Here is a 26,791-nt window from a genome sequence, read left to right as displayed (position 1 = left end):
GAAAATTCGCTCATGTTTGGATGATGAGCTTTTAAAGTTTAAAGGAATCCTAGATTGAATTGTTAAAAAATACTTTACAAAGATATTAATAATGGACTACTTAATGATGACCAAGCCACGACTCAAATGTATTACAAAAACACTACGCAATGATTAGATGAAGTGACTTTATAAAAGTCTAGACGCTATACGTTTCAGAGATCTTTCGAATAATACCGTGAAGTCTTTTCAAGTAACTTTGTAGTGTTTTATTAGTTCATTGGTAGTCTTATAGTAATTTTTTTTTTAGGATTAATCTCAATTTACTACCCTGAAATTTTTTGATTTTCAACATTTCATCTATCAAGTTTTTTTTCGTCCCAGTTTGGTATCTAAAGTCATAATTCCGAGACACTTTCATACATATGTTAAGTTGAAAAACCTTTGTTAACTGATGACATGGCATCCCATGTGGACAATGACTGAACGTCACGTGTCAATATGAACCCACGTAAATATTAAAAAAATTAAAAAAAAATTAAAAATTAAAAACCCAAAAGCTATCACTTTGGATTTGGAAGCAACCAGGTTTTTCCCCCGATTGGTCGATTGGATTTCCCCATCTCAAATAGACTGCTCCTTCTTCCACTCTTTCTGTTGTTCTTCCCGGTGGACAACATGAGCCCCACTGTTGCTTGTCCCATTCTTAATCAGTGGCTTCCCCCGCCCCAATGTCGGCCGACACCCAGGGCCAGTATTCAGATTTTTGAGGCCCGAGACAACACCAAAAAATGTGCCCTAACTTCATATATACGAAAATTATTTGTTTTCATACGTAAGATTTTTGATAAAATTAAACTTAAAAAAGCACTTCAAACTCAATATTTTAGAAACACGAAAAAACAAATTTATTTTGTATCCAGATAAAGGAACAAAAAAACCCCGAGCTTACAAGTAGATAGATGATGAGTTTTGTTTTTCTTCTATCTAAACTTTTAAAGTGTTTTGTATAAATTGTGATGTGCTTTTTCTTATTTACTAACCTTATCAATATGGGACTAAAAAATAATGATGTTTTAACTGATATTTATAAGCAACTAATGAGCCCAAAATTAAACCTATTGGTGACCCGTGATATAATTTGCAAATTTGGTCTACGCATTATTCTTTATTGGAGGTTAGGTTTAATTGGAACAAATGTTTAAAAACTACAACCCACATAACTGTTAGCTAGTAATTAAAAAGAAATTAGCCAAATAAAAATTCATAAAAATTGAAAAGAATAAACATGCACATATCATTTCGAAATTAAAAAAAAAAACACACACACACATAATGTTTCAAACCTAAGACCTCCTTATTAATTTTAAATAATATAAACCACCACTTATGGCCTAATTTTTTTATCATTTTGCCAAACTTTATAAACTTTATACTCTAATGAAAAGAAATTTGTAAAAATTGGAAAGTAATAAACACACATGATGTTTTGATCCCAATACCTCCTCATTTATTTCAAACAACAAAAACCACTGATCCTAGTGAAATTTCTTATATATGCATATACCCACTCTAGTAATTTTATTGCCCCTATATTTTTTGGGCCCGAATGGTTGCTCAACCCCCACTGAGCCTGTGCCAACCCTGCCAACGCCGCCCTCTCCTTCCCAACCATTTCCTCGCTCACCAAACCCTTGAAGTATAGCTTCAATACGCTCTTGACGCTCTTTGCCGCCACCCTTGACGAAGAGGATGATCCTTCGCCGAGGGGCTTGGAAAACAAGTCATGGGACTCCTTCCACTCCTCATTCGAAATCCTCATGATCTCCCTCGCGACCTGATTGTCGTGAATCCGACGGTCGAGATCCTTTCTGGTTTTCTACATTTCAATCTCGATTGGCTCACGGTCTTTCAATTCTTACTACTGGCCTCGTGAGTTCGCTGGATTGGATGAAGCTCACAGTTGGAGTGTCAGGGATGGCTAAAATGGCGTCATTTTTGAGATTGGGTAGATGAGGGAGGGTTGGAGGGCGAGGGAGCCGATGGTGCTACCGCCGTTGTCCTCTGAGCAGAAGCAAGCCCATTCCTAAGACGGCTGGGTTGGGGAAAAAACCCAAGTTGCTTCCAAATCCAAAGGCATAGCTTTTAGGATTTTAATTTTTATTGTTTAAATATCTGAGTGGGCTCATATTGACGTGGCCCTCAGTCATTATCCCGTGGGTACCATGTCATCAATTAACGGAGATTCTGATAAAAAATTTAAAAGATATATGAAAGTGTCCTACAATTATGACTTTAGGTACTAGGATGAAAAAAACTTAACGTATGAAATGTTCAAAAACAAGAAACTTCAAGATAGTAAATTGAGTTTAGACCTTTTTATTTTATTTTATTTTATTAACAATAAAATCTAAAATATCATGGAACCCCCTTAGTATTAGGGTTTATTGATTTTTCTTCGATACCAATTTATTCCGTTGTCTGTTTAATGTATGTGTATCGTTGAATTAAAAAAAATTTAAATTATCTTGAGAGTTTTGAAGGTTCCTTGTTCAACATTTCACCTCAATTACTTGCTTTTGTGATGAGTGTAGTGGAATTATCCATTCTAAAATTGAGGAGGGATTTGACTGTAGGTTAGCTACAGTCAAATTTTTGTCCCTTAATTTTTCCTTTTTTACACCACTGCCATCTCATTTGTGGCTGGGCTGAAGGGTAATTACTTAAAGTTATGAGGGTAATCTGTCACTGAGTTCAGGATATTTACCTTTTTACCACACTTCACAAGTTAGACGCGTGCGCCTCTCATCTCTCATTATTCCTCTCTCTCTCCCCTGCGCTTGTACTGTCCTCTCTCTCTTCCTCTTTCTCTCCTTCTCTACTGGAATATCCACAATCTTTCATCTTCCTTTACTCTTCCTTTTTCTCCGCGCCCCATATCTCTCGCCGTGAAGCCCACAAACCAAGTAGTGACGGTTGAAAGCCTCAAGCATGGTGGAAGCGAAATAGAGGTACAATGACGGTCGACAACAGCCTCCGTTGTCGATGAATTTGGCCGTCGAAAAGCGTCCTCGCTCCGATTATGGTATGTTGAATTTCTCGAATTTCTCTTTATTTGGGTTTCCTCTCTCCTTTTTGCGTTTGTTTGGGGGTTTATAAATTAGGTTCTTAGGGATTTTAGGGTTTTCTCTTTTTTTTTTTTTTGTCTTCAGAAATTGCACTGCATTTCTCAGATTTTGAAAAAATGGGCCTATTTTTTATTTTTGCATTCATCTCTCTGGTAATTACTCTGAACCCCAAAAGATTTGAAATTTCTGGTAATTTTTCTCATTGTTTTTGACAATTTGTTGTTAGCATTTGTATAAATTGCTGCCATTGTGTTGTGAATTAGTAGAAAATTGGGGTTTCAGGTAAATGACGAGATAGGTATGTGGGCAAGACAATAAAAATTCATTCTTTCATCTGTTTGTTTGATTAAATATATTTTTTGTCCTTTTTAACCCTCTTTGTCAATTGTGTAGGAATTGTTTGATTTTTCGGGTTCAGCAACATCAGGTACTTTTTGACCCAATCAACCACAAAAAACTGGTATGCTCTTTCCAAAATTTTCAATTTGGTACGCTCAGAATTGTATTCATATAATTTAATTCTTAATTTTTCAAAATCCTAAATATTTCGTGTATATTATATTCTCCAATATTTCTTCTTATTAGCGTTTGATTTTTTCAGGTCTGTTTCCTGTTGGCATGCTTCCTTTGTTTCAGATGGGAGTCGACTCAATTGGTAAGCCATTTGTTTCGATCTTTTGTCACTATGATTTTTCCTCAAGAAATTACATTATTTTCTCACTTGGTAAGACCAGAACTAGTGGTCACTATATATGAGTACACTCGGTGCCTTTTTGAGGTTCTAAACTCATCTCCAACAACGCTAAATAAATTTATATGAAATTGACTTCAAGTAATGTAAAAGTTATTCGTGGCGAGTCACTTTTTATTTATAATTCTCTTATACGACTACTGACCAAAGTGTAGAGATAACTCATAAATCGGAAAGATTTTTAGGGGTTTTTGAACTTTAATCCTTGAAGAAGATTAAAATTTAATAAAAACCTGGTATTAGATTGGATCTTGATTTTAGTCCTTTAATGTGTATTTAATTCAAATTCGTATTATATTTTTTTACTATTTAATAATTATCTTATTTAATGTCATTACATTAAATTTTAAGTGTATTATTATACGTATTTTAATTCATTGATTTTATTTAACTTCCTCTAATTAGTGTATCGTCTATATCATAATATATTTTACCAAATTAGTGTACCGAAATATTCGTACCTAAATATATTATAGTGAATTAGTAGCACATAAGAAAATATGCAAAATCATAAGTGCATTGAAAATTCTGTGCCTAAATATATGATCCTAAATTACTGTACTAAAGTGTTGGTACCTAAATATTTTATATTAAACTAGTGTACTAAAATGTTGGTACCTAAATATTTTATACTAAACTAGTGTATCGAAATGTTCGGACCTAAACATATTATACTAACCTAGTGTACTGAAATGTTCGTATCTAAATATATTGTACTGAATTATTGGCATATTAGAAAATATGCAAAAACATAAGTGTACCTAAAAATTTCTAATAAAATATTTTCTTATATAAGATACTTACCATAATGGGAATTAAAAATAATAATATTTTCATAAATTTAATTTATGAACACCATAAAATTATAAATAAAAAAGAGACATTAAAATACATATGATGACATTAAATGAAGACTAGGGACTAAAATCAATTTTTAATCTTGTATAAGACATTTATCTAAACTTCATCAATTTTTGATCTTGTATAAGACATTTTTCTATAGCCTCAGTTGACTGGCAACACTTGCTTCCGAGTCGGAGCTTTCTCGGTGGTGCAGTGATCTGTGAAGGTTAATGGTAGTCACTATTCACAAAACTAATTTGTCGTAAGGATGGTTTGTCGGTGCAAGCTGTCAGTAAACTGAAAAATATAACTTTAGTCTTTAAAACTCATTTTTCTTTACATAAATCCCGACGTAGTTTTTAACTCTTTGAATAAAATTCATGGACTAAACTCTACATAAGTAAATTCATTAATTATATTTAACTTCAACAATTATACATTTTCCAAATGCTTGAAATACCCTTAATTACATTTTTGACCTACACAATGAAGAATTCTTAATTGTATGTGAATTGGAAGGGGATTAATGGTTATCGCAATAACCAGAAAATGCTAATGTCTTGATAAGATGCAAATGAGAAATGCTAAGGAGACTCAAAAGTGAGACATTCTGCCATGACATAATGTTTTATAATGTTGACATGAAAATTCCCGTTAAACTATGAGGTAACAGAGATTTTCACTTGTGAGAGAATCCGAGTAGCATTTGTCTATTTAAATAGAGGGTAATGATTCGATAACAGAAAACTAGAAGTTAATGTTGTAAGTTGAATGCATTTTACACACATACATATAATAACAATAAAATGTGCCTAGTATGTACTAGTACATGTAAAATAATTTACTTACAACATATCTTCTTGTTATTTGATTAAACAATAATTTACCTTACACACATAATAATAATTTCCATATAAAAAGGGAGGAGCGACATTTGATAAAACACGCGGAAATACTTAAAATACGCCTTAAATAAAAGCTTAAAAAAAATGAAAAAAGTGGACAAGAGGAAAACATATTCCATATTACAAAATAAAAAAATTAATAAAAAGAGTTTCAAAATTTTGAATTTTAACTAAAAACCACTTAATAATTTTATTTAATAGTTATGACAAATCCAACAACAAAACAGCCCAACACGTTGGCCCAAACAATATGCTTCCAATTTTACCCCTGATGGAAATCCTTTGCCCGCTTAATCCTTGTATCCCTCTCTCGATCTCTCCCCTACACACAATTTTCTATCATCGTTTTCTCCACTCAATCTCTCTCGATCTCTCTACTCAATCTCTATTTTCGTTTCCTATTCGATTCGAATTCAACCATTTTCGAAATAAAAAGGTCAGTTTGTACTCCCTTATGCGTCCGAGATTTCAGCTAAAGAGGTCAGTTTGGGAGAGATTTGTTGTGGGTTTTCTAAATTTTTTCATCTGCTGTTGAATTTGCCATTTCTGTGATACGGGTCTGGTATAATTTAGTGTCGGTTTATCTGGGTTTGATATTAATTGTGGTTTTCAGATTGAATTTCTTATCTCTTATTTGATGTGAACACATTTGGGTATTCTGTTGTTTTACAGTTGCAGCCTCTTCCTTCTTCTTCATCGGAAAATCAATGCAATCTCTTCCTTCTTGTTCATCCATTCCAAGCCTTACGCAGGGGAAGAAAATGACGCGGCAGGACATAGCTTTTTAGTTGATTTTCCAAGCGGTGCAATACTCTTTTAAATTTGCAATACTCTTAGCAGTGCAATAGAAACCGCACTCACGTCACAATAAACTTTGGTATTCCAAATTGGTATTGGGCTGAACAGAAGTCCGCCATCAGACTTGTGTGGAATGGATTTGTGTTTCCAGGTCAAAACTTGAGAGTAATTCTATAAAAAAATGAAGTGTAAATTTTTACCCCCTTTAGGTTTTGGTGTAATTTCAATCTCATGCATTTAGTATCATTTTTTTTTAAATTTCATACAACCGTTAAAAAAAAATCTATTAAGTTAATCGTTAAGTGATGATGTGGGTTCCTATTTGTGCTGACATGACTATCACAATTATGTCATGTGGCTAAATATTTAATAAAAAATTTAAAATATTAAAATAATTAGTTAAAGAAAAGTAAAAATTAAAAATAAATAAATAAAAAACCCAAAAAGCCCTTCGTCTTCCCACCCCCTTCTCCTTACCCGAGGCCACCCATAAGCCTCACCCAACATAACCAAACCATCTAATGGTCAATTCAGAGGAGATCTGGACGGATTCGAACCACTGTCCATATGGTTCTCAGCATGTTCTCACCAAGGTGCTAGCCCACCTCGAGCACCAATCGAATCTAGTTATCCAGGACCTCGAGAGCCGTGAGGATCGGCAACAACCCCTCGTCGAACCTAACATCGACGATGGCTATGATCACCTAACAGACCTTGCTGGTGGGGCCCTTTCTAGTGAAATCATCTGTGATTTTTCCACTCACCGATGTTGTAGCGGGTGTACGAGGCGCAGTGGCTATTGCGGCCGATGACGTTGAGTAATGGGCAGTGCGCGAGATGAGGTACCACGTGGGTCGCGTGAGGGGGGATCTGGGGGTAGGCTCGGGTGGGGAGAAAGGGGTGTGTCTGATTTGGGGAAGATGAAGGGGTTTCTGGGTTTAGGTATAAAAGAGAGAGAGAGGGAGCGTGTCTGATTTGGGGGTGGGCTCGGGTGGGGAAGACGAAAGGCTTTCTGGGTTTTTTTATTTTTCTTTAATTATTTATTTAAATATTTTAAATTTTGTGTTAAGTGTAGCCATGTCAGCATAAATAGGGACCCCTTATTTGCCCCGTCATCAATTAATGGTTAACTTAACTAATTTTTTTATGGTCGTATGAAATTGAAAAAAAAAAAAAAAAAAAAACTAAATGTATGAGATTGAAATGTTTTAAAGATGTTGTATGAGATTGTAATTGCATCGAAACCTGAGGGGGTAAAATGTAATTTACCCAAAAATAAGCAGCTTGGAAGTAACTCCAAAGCTATATAGGACTCTAATCTCTTTTATTTTTGAAACTGAACAAAAATAATTTACATTATTTTGGAAATTGAAAGAAAATAATCCACACTACCAAGAAAGACGAAAAAGTTCGAATGTACGTTGACTACAGGGATCTGAACAGAGCAAGCCCTACCCACATAGAATTCCCTCTTCCTCATATCGGCGTTCTAGTCGATAATACAACAAGAAATAGGATGTTCTAATTCATGGGTAGTTTCTCAGGATACAATATGATGTTGATGGCAGAGTCAGATCAGGAGAAACCTTTATTCACAATATCGTGGGGAACCTACTGTGGCAACGTAAAGCCCTTCAGATTAAAGAATGCTAGAGCAACTTATCAAAGAGCCATGCTAGGAATAACCAATTCATGGGGAGGTTGGAGTATCACAGGGGATTACTGCAAAGTCTACTATTCGCCTTAGGCAAAAGTTGACTTTAACCTCATTCTCCTATCTTAAATAAGGCCTAAACGAGATCTTTTGACTCCCAGTTAGGTTTCCCTACCAGGTCTTGCCAGTGTTGCTTGTAGGTCTTGCCACTGTTGCTTGTAGGTCGTTTTTTTGACACTTATAGTTGAAGCAAATTTTCTGAAGATAAAATGGATTATGGGAGTGTGTGATTTGAACTATTGATCGGGCCTTTCGGATTGGACACAAACAAGTGCACCTGCTAAGAAGTATTGTTAATTTTTTCATGCTCGTTCCAAGTTCGAAGTACCATTTGTACAAATAAGAATCCCCTTCGTTACATGATTTCTTTTTCATATAGATAGATATAGGATCTATGGAGCAATTACTTAGAAGTACAAAACTTAGCTAATGCTACCTTCTTACTATTAGTAAGCAAGCGTTTCAATCACTCGAAAGCTCACGTAATGCCTTATCGAGCCGGTCCAAAATCATGCGTTTATGATCTCGGCATGCGGAGGGCAAGTACTTCTTGTCGCCCGATCTTAGTACATCTATATTAGGCTTACGACATGCTTCCACTAAGGCCTATTTCTTATTGAATTAACAGATCAACTTAACTTGTTTTGCTATCGAACCTTTTTTTTTCTTTAGTAATTTTCGCAAAAAATTTCAACATATTTTATTATGAGAATAAATCCTACTACTTCTAGTCTTGGGGTTCCTGCACTCCCAAAAGGAAGAACGTGAAATCTTTTTCCTTTCCGCAGGGACCAAGAGATTGGATCTAACTGTAAGAAGAATGCTTGGCTAACCCTCGGTAAACAAAAGTCTACATAGCAGTTCTAATGCTATGCCTTGAACCACTCGGCCACCTCTCTTTCCTCTGGATTCATTGTTTGTTTTGGATTTTATCAATTGCATCAACCTTTCTTTTTTTGAGTAAACTATCGATTTACCCCCTGAACTTTCACTTAGCTTTCGATTTCCCTCCTAAACTTTTCTATTGGAAAATTAAGGACTCAAAACTAATTTTTTTAGCCAATTTGCCCCCCTACCATTAGTTTTTCATATATTCCATCCATATTTCTGTTAAGTGAGACCAAGTGCACAACATGTGAGGGTAGTTAAGTTATTTCACTCTTAAAAATGATTAAAAAACTGAAAATAATAAAAAAAACAAAACAAAACATTCTTTGTATTTTTGCCCGCTAATTCCTATTTTCAATTTTATTTTTCCCTCTCATTCCTACGCATGAGAAATGACATATGATGTTATTGTCTTCATAAGTGGCTAAGTTAGTCTTTTTCTTGAAGCATGTACAACCATTTTTATTTTCTCTAACAAAATAATAATTAGACAAATGCTTATGGTGTTATTGTCTCCAAAGCAGTGCATTAATATAAGAAACATGTTCATAATACTCATAAAAAATGCTCAAGATAATTACATAATTTTCATAATGTCATAATAATCCTAATACAATTCCACAAAATGATCCTTAAGAAGTTGGAAAACATAAGAGATTTTATCACCCATAAGGTATATAACCCATAGAATCTCGATTACAAAATATGGGCATTCCACTTAACCAAACACAAGCAAAATAAGGTTTTAGTTATCAAAACAAGAGCACAAACATTCGGCTCGAAACACAAATGACATGTGGAGATCAACTACACTTTCCATGGCCTTCCTCGTTTGGTTGGAATCTTGTACCTAAACCTATTTTCATTTCTGATGACTGAGTAAGGTTGAGGGTGTTATGTTTTCCAACTTCTTAAGTTCTCTAGTTTTTTACAGCATTGCAACGGGTGACGAATTGCGCTCAAACTAGCTGCATATGAATAGAAGTTCTCTAGTTTTTCTTTGATCTTTTAAAAACAAGAAGATTTTAATCATAGATCTACCAATTCCTTTCCCCAGCCCACCAAAGTGCAACTTCAGCTAGAGCGTGTCCCTGAGACGTGTCTTCTAGTTCTACCTAGTAAAGTATAGATTTAAGTGTTTTTAACAGAACTAAACTGACCTGGAGGGGAAGGGTGATCAAACCGCCACAACAAACTCCAGCAAAGAAACACTCTGAAGAAATGCCCTGCACTCAGGTAAAAGCGTGTCATTCCCAAGTCAATCAAAGCAAATACCAACAAAAAGTACGATGAATTATATCAGACTAACCAGGGTCCCCGCTAGAAATGCCTTTGGATTTCTCACTCCAAGCAAAAATCGTTCAACTGAAAGCCAATATGCACTGAAACGTCACTATCTAATACCAGAATTCAAGCGTAATGGATTGCTATAATCTTCTTATACAACACTACCTCAAAACTTGTACATATATTGGCCTATGGGAGTACGTCAACTCATGACTTAAACTTTGAATCATTCATAACTTTGCACATTCGAAACATGATAAAAAGGATCTAAAACAAATAAGCTTTACAGCTTACCGAAACCGATGAGGTTGCCATATTTTTGCACTGCAGAGGTTATACTTAAAGATCTCTCTTTTCCAATCCCTAACTGCATCCAGCATCAGGTTAAACTTCATTAAAACACAAAATTGGTGCTTACCACTAGCAGAAAATAGGTATGTGCATCACGGGAATGAGCACTCCAGATGTATAAGAACTCTGAAGCTAGAAGGTAGGAGTAAGATTAACATTCGAGAAAACGTCATCGGAGGCCCTGGATTTTCTAAAAAGCTTCCCGAGATAAAATGGTATTAGATCACTGATGCACACTCCCCTGAAATATGAAAACATCAAGTAATATTCCCATAGTCGATATTACAAGGCGTATAGACAGACAATGCTAAAAACTAAAATGGTGTGGCCATATTACCAAAGAAGAGGTAGTGATTGAGTATAAACATACACTTATGATATGATATTGACGAGCAAGTAGGCAATTTTTACATTCTTTTTAACTTGTCACGTACTTTTCTTTATTTTTAATTTTTAAATTGAATATATCAAAAAAAAAAAAAACAACGAAGATAGCTAAGAGCTTATTGGAAGCGATTTTAAAATAACTGAAAGCGTTTTTAGAGAAAATATTTTTAGTTTCAAAAGCACTTCAAGTGCTTTCTGGCAAAAAACATTAGTTATGCGCTTATTCCAGAAAACATTTTAAGTGATTTTCCAGTACCACTTACTTATATTTTCACTAAGAATTAGTTCAAAAAATGTTTTTACCAAAAACGATTTTAGACATTTTAAAAACATTTACAAACGAGTTCTATACAAGAATATATTTGGAAAATGATCCTCATTGGATCATTTTCTTGGGGATCTAAGGGATCACGTGATCGAGATTGTCCATTGTACATCGTGCGGACATAAATTATTTTAAAATTTAAAATTAAATATAAATAGTACCTAACGAAAACTAACTGCATGATGTACGATGAACGGTCGAGATCACGGAATCTCTAGGATTCTCAAAAAAAAGAATCCGGTGAGGATCCTTTTTCAATATTTTATCATTTTCAAGTAAAGATAACCAGTTGGGAACTTGGGGATTATTGTGCTCAAAATATCTTGTGGTGCGCAGTCAAAGCAGAGCCTCAAGAGCAAGAGACTTTTTCATATCCCCGAAATATAAAATGGTACGTCATCTGTATAAGTAGTGGAAATTTTATTTTTTATGTTATTAATTTTTAACACAAAATATTTTATTTTTTATGTTATTAATTTTTAACGTAAAACACTGCTTATATAATAACACGTGGTGTACCACTTATGTTACGAAACAAAAAAAATTTCTCCTCAAGAGCAGCATAGGATTGGACGAATTTAAGGATGTGCGGCAAACAACATTATGATCCAATGGAGGGGCCCCGAGATCATCGGCACCCGTCGACCCTGATCCTACTCTTTTATTGTTTCCTCTTCCATTATTCCACTACTTCCACTTAAATCCAACTTGTCTTGTTTTGCCTTCTGGCTTTTTTTTTCTACTTATTTAATTATCGGATTATCCAAAATTGGCCCTACCTAAACCATATAGAAACTTTCCAAAAATGGATAGATATCCAACCAAAGATTTTGGTCATAAACACTCAATCACCCAAACTTCAAAGAAAAAATTGTAAGTTTGAAGAAACACTAATAATTAAGTATTATACAAAAACTCTTAAAATAGTTTAATCCGAGCAAGGAGCTCATCAGCTATTCACTTTTCATATTCTAATTGATTCTTATTTGTGATATTTCTTTTGCAAAGTTAGCTCAATATCTTTCTAAGTACTGGTCTGAAGTTTTTCTCTTTAAAGAGTAACGTAATAGATGACTAATATACATAAAGAAAAAACAAAACAGAAGTCATGACTATTTGGTAGCAAAAGCCAGAAGGAAAAACAAGAAACAAAACAAGCCAGAAGCATAATTCCACTACTTCCACTTAAATCAAACTTGTCTTGTTTTGTTTCTTGTTCTTCCTTTTGGCTTTTGCTCTTATTTTAATAATGGATTATCCAAAAATGGTCCTAAAACAGATTGAAACTTTCTAAAAATGGATAGATATCGAACCCTAGAGGGTTCCTATATGCCCCAAGAATTTGATCATGGTACTCAATCACCCAAACTTAAGAGGAAAAAAATTTGTGAGAGCAACTCCAGCGTTGGAGCCCTCCTCCTTGGCAATGCACTATTCAATCCACCTAATGAACAGTAAATGCCCTTAATGAACAGTAAATAGCCCTGACAATAGAATTTACATCTCCACCGTTACACTTCAATAGCCCTGGCAATAGGCAATAAAATATTAGTATTTTTTTTTTATTTATAAAATAATACAAAATAATTTTAATTGTAATATCGGATAAGATTTTTAATCGTTCTCGTTGCGCCACGTGTCATTATCCGAAGTATTATTAAATAATACAAAATAATTTTATTTGTAATTTCGGATAAGATCTCTATCATTATTCATAGTTTCTGCTTCCTTATTCACAAAAATCTGTATCATTATTCATAGTTTTTGTTTCTTTCTTAAAATGTCTTCTTTTTCTTCCTCAAGGATGATGTGGGAATTCAATCAGGAAGAGGAAGAATTGTTTAACGAATCAGAAGCAATGTTCAATCACCAGGGGGTAAGAAATGAGAGGGAAGATGATGAGGAGCGTCAAAGGAGAGATGACGAAGTAAGAATGGGCAGAGCCTCACATTCCTGTCGAGTCATCCAAGCTGCGGCTCAGATTTGCAGGCCCAGCCGTTCCAGAAACCTTGATAGAAGCAGGCAACGACGAGGTATGAAACTCTTGAATGATTATTTTGTTCATAATAGTGCATTCCCTGATACGTACTTTAGACGTCGTTTTAGAATGGAACGACATTTGTTCAACAAAATCATGATTGCTGTTTGCAACCATGATTCTTATTTTGTGCAAAAGAAATATGCTTTTGGTGCTATGGGTCTACTGCTTGAGCAAAAAATTACTGCTACCTTGCGGATGCTTGCATATGGAGCATCTGCAGACCAAGTGGATGAGATAACGAGGATGGGGAAATCAACCATTCTTGAGTCCCTGATGAGGTTTTGCGGAGCAATCGAATCTATCTACACCGCTGAGTACCTCCGTAAACCTACACACATGGACTTGGAGCGGCTGTTGAAGAAGGTGGAGATGCGTGGCTTTCCTGGGATGATTGGAAGCATTGATTGTATGCACTGGACGTGGAAAAACTGTCCAAGTGCATGGCAAGGCGCTTACGGGGACAGAAAAGGAGCAAAAAGTATCATTCTGGAGGCAGTGGCATCTTTTGATACATGGATTTGGCACGCCTTTTTCGGGGTCACGGGAGCTCAAAATGACATCAACGTCCTTACCCAATCCCCAGTGTTCAACGATGTCTTGCAAGGAAACGCACCAAAAGTTATGTATGAGGTCAACGGACGTATATACGACGGCCCATACTACCTAGCTGACGGCATTTACCCGCGATGGTCAACATTTGTCAAAACAGTGCCACGTCCGCGGAGTGCAAAGGAAAAACACTTTGCAAGCTGTCAAGAGGGGTGCAGGAAGGATGTGGAGCATTGTTTCGGTATCCTCCAAGCTTGCTGGGCGATCGTCAGGGGTGCTGCCAGATTGTTTGATGTAGAGTCGCTTCGAGCCATCATGATGACGTGCATCATTCTTCACAACATGATTGTGGAAGATGAGTACGATTATGAAGCTGTTGATGAATATGAGCCAGACTCAATGAACAATTCAAGAACACGTATATATTGTGCTTATGACGCCACCGATGAGCCCGTGCAATATGAGCCATTACAAAGGGATGAACGTTACAATGAAAGGCTCATTCAACGATATACTGCATTTCAAATGCCAGACATGCACAATGCCCGACAAATTGACTTGATAGAGCACCAATGGGCATTGAAACAAGCTGAAGATAATTAAGTTCATTTACTGTGTTTTTTTTTTATTTGGTATGTTTATGTTATTTTATTTGGTGTGTTTTATTATTTGGTATGTTTATATAATTTTTTTATGTTTATGTTTATGTAATTCTTAGTATGTTTATGTTTATGTTTATGTTTATGTAATTTTTTTATGTTTATGTTTATGTAATTCTTAGTATATGTAATTTTTTTATGTTTATGTTTATGTATATGCAATTCTTAGTATAAATAACTTACCAAATTAATTTGAATAAATATTCAAGAAATTGGAAACAACATAAATAATACAAACAATAAATAATAAATTACAACCCAAAGTGATTGGAAAATTATGGGCTTCGATTACAAAAAGTACTCTATTCATCATCACTTAACCAATTTGTGGTGCTAGGATGATCTTCTCTTGCGGTGCTAGAACCACCTTGGCTTGCTATCGTTTCTCTTGCACGCCTCCTTCGCACCACGTCCACTTTCTCTGACTTCCAAAAAAAATTTAGAATTTGGAGACTTCCCTTCTAAAGACATGTTCATAATCTCACGATCTTGTTGAGCCCGTCTTTCTTCTCTAACATGTTCCCTTTCTTGCCTAAGTAGCTCTCTTTCTCTCTCATTAGCATAAAATTCTCTCTCAACAGCTGCTGCTTTTGCTGCCTCTCTAGCCTTATCAGCCTCATCGCCATTTCCCTCGCCAAAGTCAATTCACCTTGGCGAGTAAGTTCTTCTATGAACTTTGCATAATCATTCTTGGAAGCACCCCCTTTTCTCTTTGAAGCCTTCTTACCTTGAGGCCTAATTGGATAACGGGTCGAACCCGACGCTTGTTCAGGGAGGGGCGTTTCGGGCACTTCTTCTGCATCATCTTCATCAACATGATCGGGTGTAGAGTGTAGAGGGGTGTTGTTCATGTGCACTTCTGGACCGACTGGCACAACTCTAAATTTAGGACAATCTTTGACAATATTCCAACATTCCCACCGGTTGAATGATTTATTTTTGCTTTTGGTTTTGGCAGCGTACCAAGCTTGTGCTTGAAGTTCCTACACAATAAAAATAAGTAACAAATAAATAATACAAATAAATAATTATAATGAAAATAAGTAACAAATAAATAATACAAACAACATAATTATAATGTAAGTCGGTAACAAATAAATAATACAAACCATAAATAATAAATTATGTAGGTAACAAATAAATAATACAAATAATAAATAATAAATTATGTAGGTAACAAATAAATAATAAATAACAAATAAATAATACAAACAATAAATAATAAATTTTGTACGTAACAAATAAATAATACAAACAATAAATAATAAATTATGTAGGTAACAAATAAATAATACAAACAAATAATTATAATGTAAATTTGGGTATCAAATAAATAATATATTGTTACCTGATCCGAGTAATTTTCCCCACTTCGAATATTACTACTAGCTTGTGCCAAGGCGTCTCTCCACATACTAAACAATTGGCTAAGTAATTTCCAACGACTGGACATCGATTCTTTGGTTCTTTTCCCACCAATTTTCTCAAGAAAATGGGTATGAATAAGACTCCACATCTCTCGCAACTGCATCTCATTACCCGTAAGCGAACTATGAGTAACTTCAACTCAGCTAGTACACAACGCAACATCTTCAATAAGCGACCAATTCGTACCTGCACCAGTGGTCATTTTGTTGAAAAAAATGGATTCAAACTTTGAGACAAAGAAAGGAATGTGATTGAAAGTAGTTGAGAAAATATATAATTGTTGTGTAAGGTAGATGATAATGAGAAGGTATTTATAGAAAAGTAAAAACAATTTTTTTTACAATTTTTTTCAGATTTTTTTTTTGAATTTTTTTGAATTTTTTACAATTTTTTTAAAATTTTTATTCAATTAATTAATCTCTGCCATTGGATATAAAAAAATTTGAATTCCAACACTCCAGATTGTGCCACGTGTCACAACGGTAACTTTTCTAAATTTTAAAACTATTTTTTCATTTTTATTTATTTATAAAGAATATTAACATCCACCGTTGATCTCAGATCGAACGGTGGATATTAAATCTGACTTTTTTTTTTTGACCGTTGAGATCGAACGGTCCACATTAAGTAACCGTTGAGATCTAATGGACCGTGGGAAGCCACGTGGCTTCCCAACGGTAACTGACAAACCTTTTTTTATTTTTATTTTTGTGTCGGCGACGCGCCCCCACGCGCGAGTGGGGTGCACGCGCCTGACACAAAAAAAATTAAATATTGCCCTGACGCCAGGCTAGCGTCAGCATGATGTCACTCCCCCCTCGGGCTCTCGGGCTGGCAATCCCCCACGGGCTCGGAGCTCGGGCCTCCACCTTCGGTCGGGCTAGCCCACGCTGGAGCCCTCTCACCGGCCCTCGGGCCCTTGTTTTCGAGCCTGTCCCCCGAGCCAAACCCAACGCTGGGCTTGCTCTGAGTTAGAAGAACACCTCTCCTAATTTTAAATTTTATACAAAAACATAAAAGTATTTTAATCGGAGGAGATAGCTCATCGGCTATTCACTTGTTATATTCTAATTGATTCTTAATTGTGATAATTCTTTTGCAAAGTTAGGTCGATATTTTTTTTTTTTTTTAAGTATTGGTTTGAAGTGTTTCTCATTAAAGGGTATGTAATAGATGACTAATTTGCGTAAAAGAAAAAACAAAACAGAAGTCAATCAAGTCATGAATATTTGGTAGTGAAGAACTGTTTTGCAGATGCCACTATATCGATTCTCTTACCAATCATGTATTGCTATGCACAAATGTTAAGACACATGAAAATAAGTAACTCAAAATATCGTCATAGTGGGATCTATAGAGTAGGCAACTTTCTCTACTAGTTGTGGCCTCCATGAAGAGATTTGTGATACAAGGCACCCTCAAGCCGACCTCCATGGAGATAGAGGCCATGGTCGACCATGGTGCTTGCATGCTCGCCAACCATCACGGAGATGGAGGCCATGATCGAACATGGGTTTTGCAGGTGTTTTCTTTTGTCTAAAATATGTTTTTTGTTGTTTTCTGATTTTTAAATGAAGGTTGAAGTAGGCGGGAGTAGAATGGGAAAGGAACCCAACATCGTTTTTGTATGTTGGGTGCAGTGATGGAATCGCTGGGTGTAAATAGCAGGTCTGTAAAACTTATGTGGGTATTGGGCCTTGATCAGTCCCACGATATGTCGTATCAGCAACACGACTCATAATTCAAGTTCAGTTTGAAAGCAAAGGCTTAAACTCATTACCACAAAGAAGTCAAATACATCCTAACATCCCTTCATCAACTACATTTCCAAACCCAAAAACTAACGAAGGGTCTTTGCGACCCAGTCATAAACATATTCGAAAGCATTCTCACTTCTCTTTCGGCTTCTACATTTGTGCTGTTGACGATTTGGTGTAGAAGCGGACGCCAAAGGCCAAGCCCAGAATTAGCAGAGGAACAAGGAACTGGAGGAGTTTGATAACGAAATCAGCTGCTTGGGAGGAGTGTGCATCCTCTTCGCGGGGATGGATGCTGAATCAATGTCTCCAACGTAAAACTCATCCGTCATTGCTCTAGCACTGGAACTGTGGCCTGAAATCATTACTTGCATCTTTTCCTGCAAACCACAGATCACTTTAGGACCATGAATCACATCGAGTCAATAGGTTTCTGTTTCGGCTGATATATTGCGTTGTGTGCATACAAAAAGGGGAACAATTAAGTTTGTTTGAGAGAGAGTGTCACTGTGTCCTACCTGTGGCTGCCAATAAGACCTCATCACCACCAGGATGGTCCTCCAAGAATTTTGTTACATCATATACCTGTTCCAACACATTTATCACAATATAAATAATTTGCCCTCACTTGACTGCAAATTTCTTCCATATTGCTACTCCCTCCCCAAAGGATTGGCAGTGAACACACCCAAAGAGCAACATGTTTTTCCTTGAGATACAAATAATTGACAAATGGAAGCATTATTACAGTCGAATTTTGTAACATAGAACTGCGGGCACATCAGTTGGCAATGAACGTGAGCACAGTGGACCGAAACGTATAATCTATGCTTACTAAGAAAGGAACCTGAACTATGCCAAGTTTCAGCTACACTACTACTACTTAATTTAATGAGGAATCGAAGTGTGACATCCCACATCATCCAGGGGAGTGATCCTTATATTTATATTCCCATGTCTACCTAGCACGAGGCCTTTTGGGAGCTCACTGGCTTCGGGTTCCATGGGAACTCCGCTTAATGGAACTCCGAAGTTAAGCGAGTTGCGTGCGAGAGCACTCCCATGATGGGTGACCCACTGGGAAGTTCTCGTATGAATTCCCAGAAACAAAACCGTGAGGGAATGGTAAGCTCAAAGCGGACAATATCGTTCTATGGTGGTGGAGCGGGCCCGGGAAGTGATCCGTCCCTGGCCGAGATGCGACAATTTGGTATCAGAGCCTAACCCTGGCCGTGGTGTGCCGACGAGAACGTCGGGCCCCTAAGGGGGGTGGATTGTGACATCCCACATCACCTTGGGGAGTGATCCTTATATGTGTATTCTCATCTCTACCTAGCACGAGGCCTTTTGGGAGCTCACTGGCTTCGGGTTCCATGAGACTCCGAAGTTAAGCGAGTAGTGCGCGAGAGCACTCCCATGATGGGTGACCCACTGGGAAGTTCTCGTGTGAGTTCCCAGAAACAAAATCGTGAGGGTGTGCTAGGGGCCCAAAGCGGACAATATCGTGCTACGGTGGAGTTGGGCCCGGGAAGTGGTCCCGCCCGGGCCGGGATGTAACACGAAGAGGGCTGGCCAGCTGGGAACCGGCTTTGTATAGTCCATCTGCAAAATTTGTACCATTTTTTATTTACTGTGCCTTCAGGCATTAATTTCATTAAACTTAATCAATCATTTCACCACCAACTAAAATCTTAATAATTAGCTATTCTTCATAAAGTATCACCTGTTTTAGGAGAAACCAATGCGCAGCATAAGCACAAACTATCGCCTTTAGAGGCGATAAATTTCACTAAAAACACAAAAGAAATGCATATCCATCAGCAGTTGAATCATGCTCCTATAAGAGCATTCCCACCGTAGCAAATTGCTCGGGGGACAGTGTCCAAAACAAAGGCCCGAGGGCCGGTGGCAAGCCTCCAGCGTGAGGAAGCCCGGTGGAAGGGGGAGGCCCGAGCAAAGGGCCCATGAGGGATTGCCAGCCCTTGAGTCCGAGGTGGGGATGACGTCATGCTGACGCCAGGGTGGCGTCAGCGTAATATTTTATTTTTTTTGTGTCAGGCGCGTGCACCCCACCAGCGCGTGGGGGCGCGTCCCGACACAAAAATCAGAAAAAAAACGGGTTGTGTCAGTTACCGTTGGGAAGCCACGTGGCTTCCCACGGTGCGTTAGATCTTAACGGTCACTTAATGTGGACCGTTAGATCTCAACGGTAAAAAAAAAAAAAAAAGTCAGATTTAATATCCACCGTTCGATCTGAGATCAACGGTGGATATTAAAATGCTTTATAAATAAAAAAATAAATGAAAAAATAGTTTTAAAAATCTGAAAAGTTACCGTTGTGACACGTGGCACAATCTGGAGCGTTGGAATTCTAATTTTTTTATATCCAACGGCAGAGATTAATTAATTGAATAAAAAATTAAAAAAAATTGTAAAAAATTCAAAAAAAAATCTGAAAAAAATTGTAAAAAAAATTGTTTTTACTTTTCTATAAATACCTTCTCATTATCATCTACCTTACACAACAATTTCATATTTTCTCAACTACTTTCAATCACATTCCTTTCTTTGTCTCAAAGTTTGAATCCATTTTTTTTCAACAAAATGACCACTGGTGCAGGTACGAATTGGTCGCTTATTGAAGATGTTGCGTTGTGTACTAGCTGGGTTGAAGTTACTCATAGTTCGCTTACGGGTAATGAGATGCAGTTGCGAGAAATGTGGAGTCTTATTCATACCAATTTTCTTGGGAAAATTGGTGGGAAAAGAACCAAAGAATCGATGTCCAATCGTTGGAAATTACTTAGCCAATCGTTTAGTACGTGGAGAGACGCTTTGGCACAAGCTAGTAGTAATATTCGAAGTGGAGAAAATTACTCGGATCAGGTAACAATATAATTATTTGTTTGTATTATTTATTTGTTATCTACATAATTTATTATTTATTGTTTGTATTATTTATTTGTTACGTACAAAATTTATTATTTATTGTTACTTATTTGTTACATTATAATTATGTTGTTTGTATTATTTATTTTTTGTTTGTTTGTATTATTTATTTACTAAACTTGGAACTCTAGCCCCATGTTATGATTAACATGACATATATATATATATATATATTTGCTAGTTACTTATTTTCATTATTTACTAAACTTGAAGCCTTCTTACTTATTTTCATTATATTTGTTACTTATATATATATATATATATATATGTATATATTTGCTAGTTACTTATTTTCATTATAATTATTTATTTGTTACTTATTTTCATTATTTACTAAACTTGAAGCCTTCTTACTTATTTTCATTATATTTGTTACTTATATATATATGTATATATTTGCTAGTTACTTATTTTCATTATAATTATTTATTTGTTACGTATTTTCATTATTTACTAAACTTGAAGCCTTCTTACTTATTTGTATTATTTATTTGTTACTTATTTTTATTGTGTAAGAACTTTAAGCACAAGCTTGGTACGCTGCCAAAACCAAAAGCAAAAATAAATCATTCAACCGGTGGGAATGTTGGAATATTGTCAAAGATTGTCCTAAATTTAGAGTTGTGCAGGTCGGTCCAGAAGTGCACATGAACAGCACCCCTCTACACTTTACACCCGATCATGTTAATAAAGATGATGCAGAACAAGTGCCCGAAACGCCCCTCCCTGAACAAGCGTCGGGTTCGACCCGTTTTCCAATTAGGCCTGAAGGTAAGAAGGCTTCAAAGAGAAAAGGGAGTGCTTCGAAGAACGATTATGCAAAGTTCATGGAAGAACTTACTCGCCAAGGTGAATTGACTTTGGCGAGGGACCTGGCGAAAGATGAGGCTGATAAGGCTAGAGAGGCATCAAAACAAGCAGCTGTTGAGAGAGAATTTTATGCTAATGAGAGAGAAAGAGAGCTACTTAGGCAAGAAAAGGAACATGTTAGAGAAGAAAGACGGGCTCAACAAGATCGTGAGATTATGAACATGTCTTTAGAAGGGAAGTCTCCAAATTCTAAATATTTTTGGAAGTCAGAGAAAGCGGACGTGGTGCGAAGGAGGCGTGCAAGAGAAACGATAGCAAACCAAGGTGGTTCTAGCACCACAAGAGAAGATCATCCTAGCACCACAAATTGGTTAAGTGATACCGAATAGAGTACTTTTTGTAATCGGAGCCCATAATTTTCCAATCACTTTGGGTTGTAATTTATTATTTATTGTTTGTATTATTTATGTTGTTTCCAATTTCTTGAATATTTATTCAAATTAATTTGGTAAGTTATTTATTAAAAGTCCATCGTTCTAATTAAAAGTCCATGGTTCTAATTAAAAGTCCTTTACATAAACATAAACATACTAAGAATTACATATACTAAGAATTAAATAAACATAAACATAAAAATAAACATATACTAAGAATTACATAAACATAAACATACTAAGAATTACATATACTAAGAATTACATAAACATAAACATTAAAAAATTACATAAACATACCAAATAATAAAACACACCAAATAAAATAACATAAACATATCAAATTCAATAAAACACACTAAATGAACTTAATTATCTTCAGCTTGTTTCAATGCCCACTGGTGCTCTATCAAGTCAATTTGTCGGGCATTGTGCATGTCTGGCATTTGAAATGCAGTATATCGTTCAATGAGCCTTTCATTGTAACGTTCATCCCTTTGTAATGGCTCATGTTGCACGGGCTCATCGGTGGCGTCATGAGCACAATATATACGTGTTCTTGAATTGTTCATCGGGTCTGGCTCATATTCATCAACATATTCATAATCGTACTCATCTTCCACAATCATGTTGTGAAGAATGATGCACGTCATCATGATGGATCGAAGCGACTCTACATCAAACAATCTGGCAGCACCCCTGACGATCGCCCAGCGAGCTTGGAGGATACCGAAACAACGCTCCACATCCTTCCTGCACCCCTCTTGACAGCTTGCAAAGTGTTTTTCCTTTGCACTCCGTGGACGTGGCACTGTTTTGACAAATGTTGACCAGCGCGTGTAGATGTCGTCAGCTAGGTAGTATGGCCCGTCGTACATACGTCCGTTGACCTCATACGTAACTTTTGGTGCCTTTCCTTGCAGGACATCGTTGAACACTGGGGATTGGGCAAAGACGTTGATGTCATTTTAAGCTCTCGGGACCCCGAAAAAGGCGTGCCAAATTCATGTATCAAAAGATGCCACCGCCTCCAGAATGATACTTTTTGCTCCTTTCTGTCCCCGTAAGCGCCTTGTCATGCACTTGGACAGTTTTTCCACGTCCAGTGCATACAATCAATGCTTCCAATCATCCTAGGAAAGCCACGCATCTCCGCCTTCTTCAACAACCGCTCCAAGTCCATGTGTGTAGGTTTGCGGAGGTACTCATCGGTGTAGATAGATTCGATTGCTCCGCAAAACCTCATCAGGGACTCAAGAATGGTTGATTGCCCCATCCTCGTTATCTCATCCACTTGGTCTGCAGATGCTCCATATGCAAGCATCCGCAAGGCAGCAATAATTTTTTGCTCAGGCAGTAGACCCATAGCACCAAAAGCATCTTTTTTTTGCACAAAATAAGAATCATGGTTGCAAACAGCAATCATGATTTTGTTGAACAAATATCGTTCCATTCTAAAACGACGTCTAAAGTACGTATCAGGGAATGCACTATTAGGAACAAAATAATCATCCAAGAGTTCCATACCTCGTCGTTGCCTGCTTCTATCAAGGTTTCCGGAACGGCTGGGCCTGCAGATCTGAGCCGCAGCTTGGATGGCTCGACGGGAATGTGAGGCTCTGCCCCTTCTTACTTTGTCATCTCTCATTTGACGCTTGATAGAGATTTTACCACACATGCAATCGGGTTAAAAACTCTTATATTACTTGCAAGAATGACAAGGTTGTTGTAGTATAAACGGTTCTTGCAAGGTCGTTCTCCACAGGGATTATTAAATAATTCGAAACAAACTAAATTTTAATTAATTACTGTAAAGCAGAAAATTGAGTTGATTGGTTTTATAACCTACTTAAATTAAAACGAATTTAATTAATAAAAATAAACTAATATGCAATATTAAAGATGAAAGGAAAATAAAACTGTTTTGGAAAAATCAAATTAAGAAAACACTAGGGTTTCACCATCACCTAGCAATCCTATGTATTTTTATCAATTACTTATGATCTATACATGCCACTTTGAAGGTTAGGTTTTCCTAATTTATATTCTACTTGGAACCTCCAACATAGAACGTATATCTAACATGCAACCCGTCCGGACGTTCGGATCAAATCTGAACATGAGAGACTCATTATGCTTTATGAAAACCCTTTGAAAAACCATGCAACCCTTAAGACGTGGTGTTCATCTTAAGTGAAATTACAATTATTAATCACAAGAAGCCAGCATCAATTTCAGGGAACCTTCCGACCAAAATTGCATCAAATTACTTTTCTAAAGATCCTAATGGTGATCAGGCATTAAGACAATTAGATAGTTTTAATCACGGTGATCAATAATTCAAAGTATGCATGCAATCAATCATAAGCAATTAAATAAAAGTCACATATTTATGCTAAGGCTTACGGCTTCACCCTAGCAAAAGGAATTAGTTACGCATATTCATAATTGAAATCATAGAACATATTATTAAGAATAAAAGGAATGAAAACACCTTAAAGTAGAAAATCTCCAAGAACCCTAGCCAAGTTCTCTGTATCCCCCAAAGTTGCATAAAAGAAAAGCCTCCACCCAATGAGAACGGCCAAACCCTTTTTATATCTCCCTCAAAGCTAAAACACAAACCCTAACCCTAAAGTATTTTATTCCCACTAAGAAACTAAATAATAATAACATAAAATAGAAAATAAATTCCTAATTAACCTAAGAAAAACTGCACATAAACTGTTCAGCCACGTTTTAGCCTCAAATCTCCTCCAAATCCAGCCCAAGATAGCTTGTTTTAAAGATAAGAACATTCTGAACACATCTCCAGAAGGCCACAAACCCATCCGAGGTCATCTTGGGCTCCAAAAATGCAATTCAAGCCCGAAATATTACTATTCCAGCACTGCACATTGCTCCTTTATTTTATTATCAGAAAATATTCGCTTGGTAGAAAAATCTGATATTTTGACACGATCAAGCTAAATGACTCACGAACGTCCTCCAATTGGAATTACTCCAAAATTCGTCCATTTGACCATCTTTTGCTCCAGAGGAAGTCGAAAATCCTATATTGGAAATATAATTCAAAGTATCAAAATTCTTCCAAATTATTAACCAAAATATACTAAGAATAGGGTTAAATATATAATATAAAATATACTCATCAACGCTCCTCATCCTCTTCCCTCTCATTTCTTACCCCCTGGTGATTGAATGTTGCTTCTGATTCGTTAAACAATTCTTCCTCTTCCTGATTGAATTCCCACATCATCCTTGAGGAAGAAGAAGAAGACATTGAAAGAAAGAAACAGAAACTATGAATAATGATACAGATTTTTGTGAATAAGGAAGCAGAAACTATGAATAATGATAGAGAGCTTGAGAATTTTGGTGTGAGATTTGTGAGGATGGATGGTGGATTATATAGAGGATTCAGAAAGGATTAGGTTGTGCATAATGTCACGTGGCATCCCGTCATTCGTTACAAATCTGATGGAAATCTATCCTCAAAGATTGTAAACAGATTATGACACGTGGCATGCCGTCATTCGTTAAAAATCTGATGGAAATCTATCCTCAAAGATTGTGAACCGATTATGACACGTGGCGCGACGTGATTGGTTAATAATCTTATCAGAAATCCATCACCAATAATTGTATTATTTTGTAATATTTTGTATTATTTAATATTACTTTGGATAATGACACGTGGCGCAACGAGAACGATTAAAAATCTTATCCGATATTACAATTAAAATTAGTTTGTATTATTTTATAAATAAAAAAAATACTAATATTTTATTGCCTATTGCCAAGGCTATTGAAGTGTAACGGTGGAGATGCAAATTCTATTGCCATGGCTACTTACTGTTCATTAAGGGCATTTACTGTTCATTAGGTGGATTGAATAGTGTATTGTCAGGGGGGAGGACTCCAACGCTGGAGTTGCTCTAAGTTGAAATCTATATCTCAACCAATGTCTATCAATCTGACTCATAACAATCTATAAACTTGTAATTTCCTATGTTTTTTTATAGCAATCTCGAACATATTTCATCCTGATCAAACTATTCCAACATGGTGTCAAAATAATGATATGAACCAATATTCAACTACACCAGTCAGAACCCACCAACAAACACTTCACCCAGATCCAATCAGAGCAAAACCCAAACTCAATCACACACACAAATCCCAAAATTTAACTGAAAAGTGCAGCTCAAAAGAAGCAAGAACATTACCTTTTCATCGATGAGGAGCCAGCAGTCCTTGCGATCACTGTGAGTGGAGACCTCAGCCAAAGTATAAACCTTTTTGTCTCCAGCCATTGTCGTCGTCGTCGGAGAGTCAGGGGCCGGTCTGCTTGTTCACCTCTAAGACTTGGAAATGCAGAGATTTTGAAGATTTCACAGAGTTTGATTTGAAAGAGTAAACAAGCGAAAGGTGGGTTGGGCAAGTAAAAGGGTGGTCGCCCTCTTCGTCCACCAACCACAACTCCCAATGTGTTTGGTGGTTTTTTAATTTTTGGCATAATTGCTTTGTGGAAATTTTCGTAACTTTTTTTTTTTTTTTTTGCCATTCTGAAAATGTGGAAAATGTTCATATTCCCCATCGTAAAGCTTGTTGGTTAGCTTTTTATTTCCCTCCCTCTTGTATTTCTATCAACCTGAGGAACATCAAAAGGTTGTGCAGGCTTGTAGCTAGAGTAGTAAATATTTTGTGTACACATCAATACTTAATATTTGGTTGCGAAGGTAGAGTTTTAACCAGTGAGTCGACTCTACAATTTGTATAACGGTCATATCAAACTCTTGTGGATA

The 26,791-nt window shown here is 36.4% G+C and overlaps 1 protein-coding gene, 1 long non-coding RNA gene and 1 pseudogene across 4 annotated transcripts in view; 1 reads left to right on the top strand and 2 right to left on the bottom strand.

Moving 5' to 3' along the window:
- The window catches only part of LOC103961661 (putative disease resistance protein At3g14460), a 45,267-nt gene that overhangs the window by 13,602 nt on the left and 4,874 nt on the right, over positions 1-26,791 (bottom strand). Inside the window, exon 1 of one of the 3 annotated variants that reach the window (XM_048566993.1) lies at positions 7,019-7,023. The exons of the other annotated variants lie outside the window; for them this stretch is intronic. The gene's annotated coding sequence lies outside the window, so the exon portion shown is untranslated. Of the gene's footprint in view, positions 1-7,018; positions 7,024-26,791 lie in introns of those variants that run through there. 3 annotated transcript variants of the gene reach the window in all.
- On the top strand, positions 2,764-6,493 carry LOC125469571. The gene is made up of 4 exons (XR_007251813.1): positions 2,764-3,064; positions 3,501-3,567; positions 3,709-3,762; positions 6,279-6,493. It is a non-coding gene; the product is annotated as an uncharacterized LOC125469571 (long non-coding RNA).
- Positions 17,941-26,304, bottom strand: LOC125468421 (annotated as a pseudogene).

Source organism: the organism of the source record quoted next, unplaced genomic scaffold, assembly GCF_019419815.1.
Source record: "Pyrus x bretschneideri cultivar Hongxiangsu unplaced genomic scaffold, Pyrus_bretschneideri_v1 Contig10, whole genome shotgun sequence".
NCBI classification, from domain to species: domain Eukaryota; kingdom Viridiplantae; phylum Streptophyta; class Magnoliopsida; order Rosales; family Rosaceae; genus Pyrus; species Pyrus x bretschneideri.
Note: the sequence above shows the minus strand (reverse complement) of the source record. Positions and strands in the feature narration are given on the sequence as shown.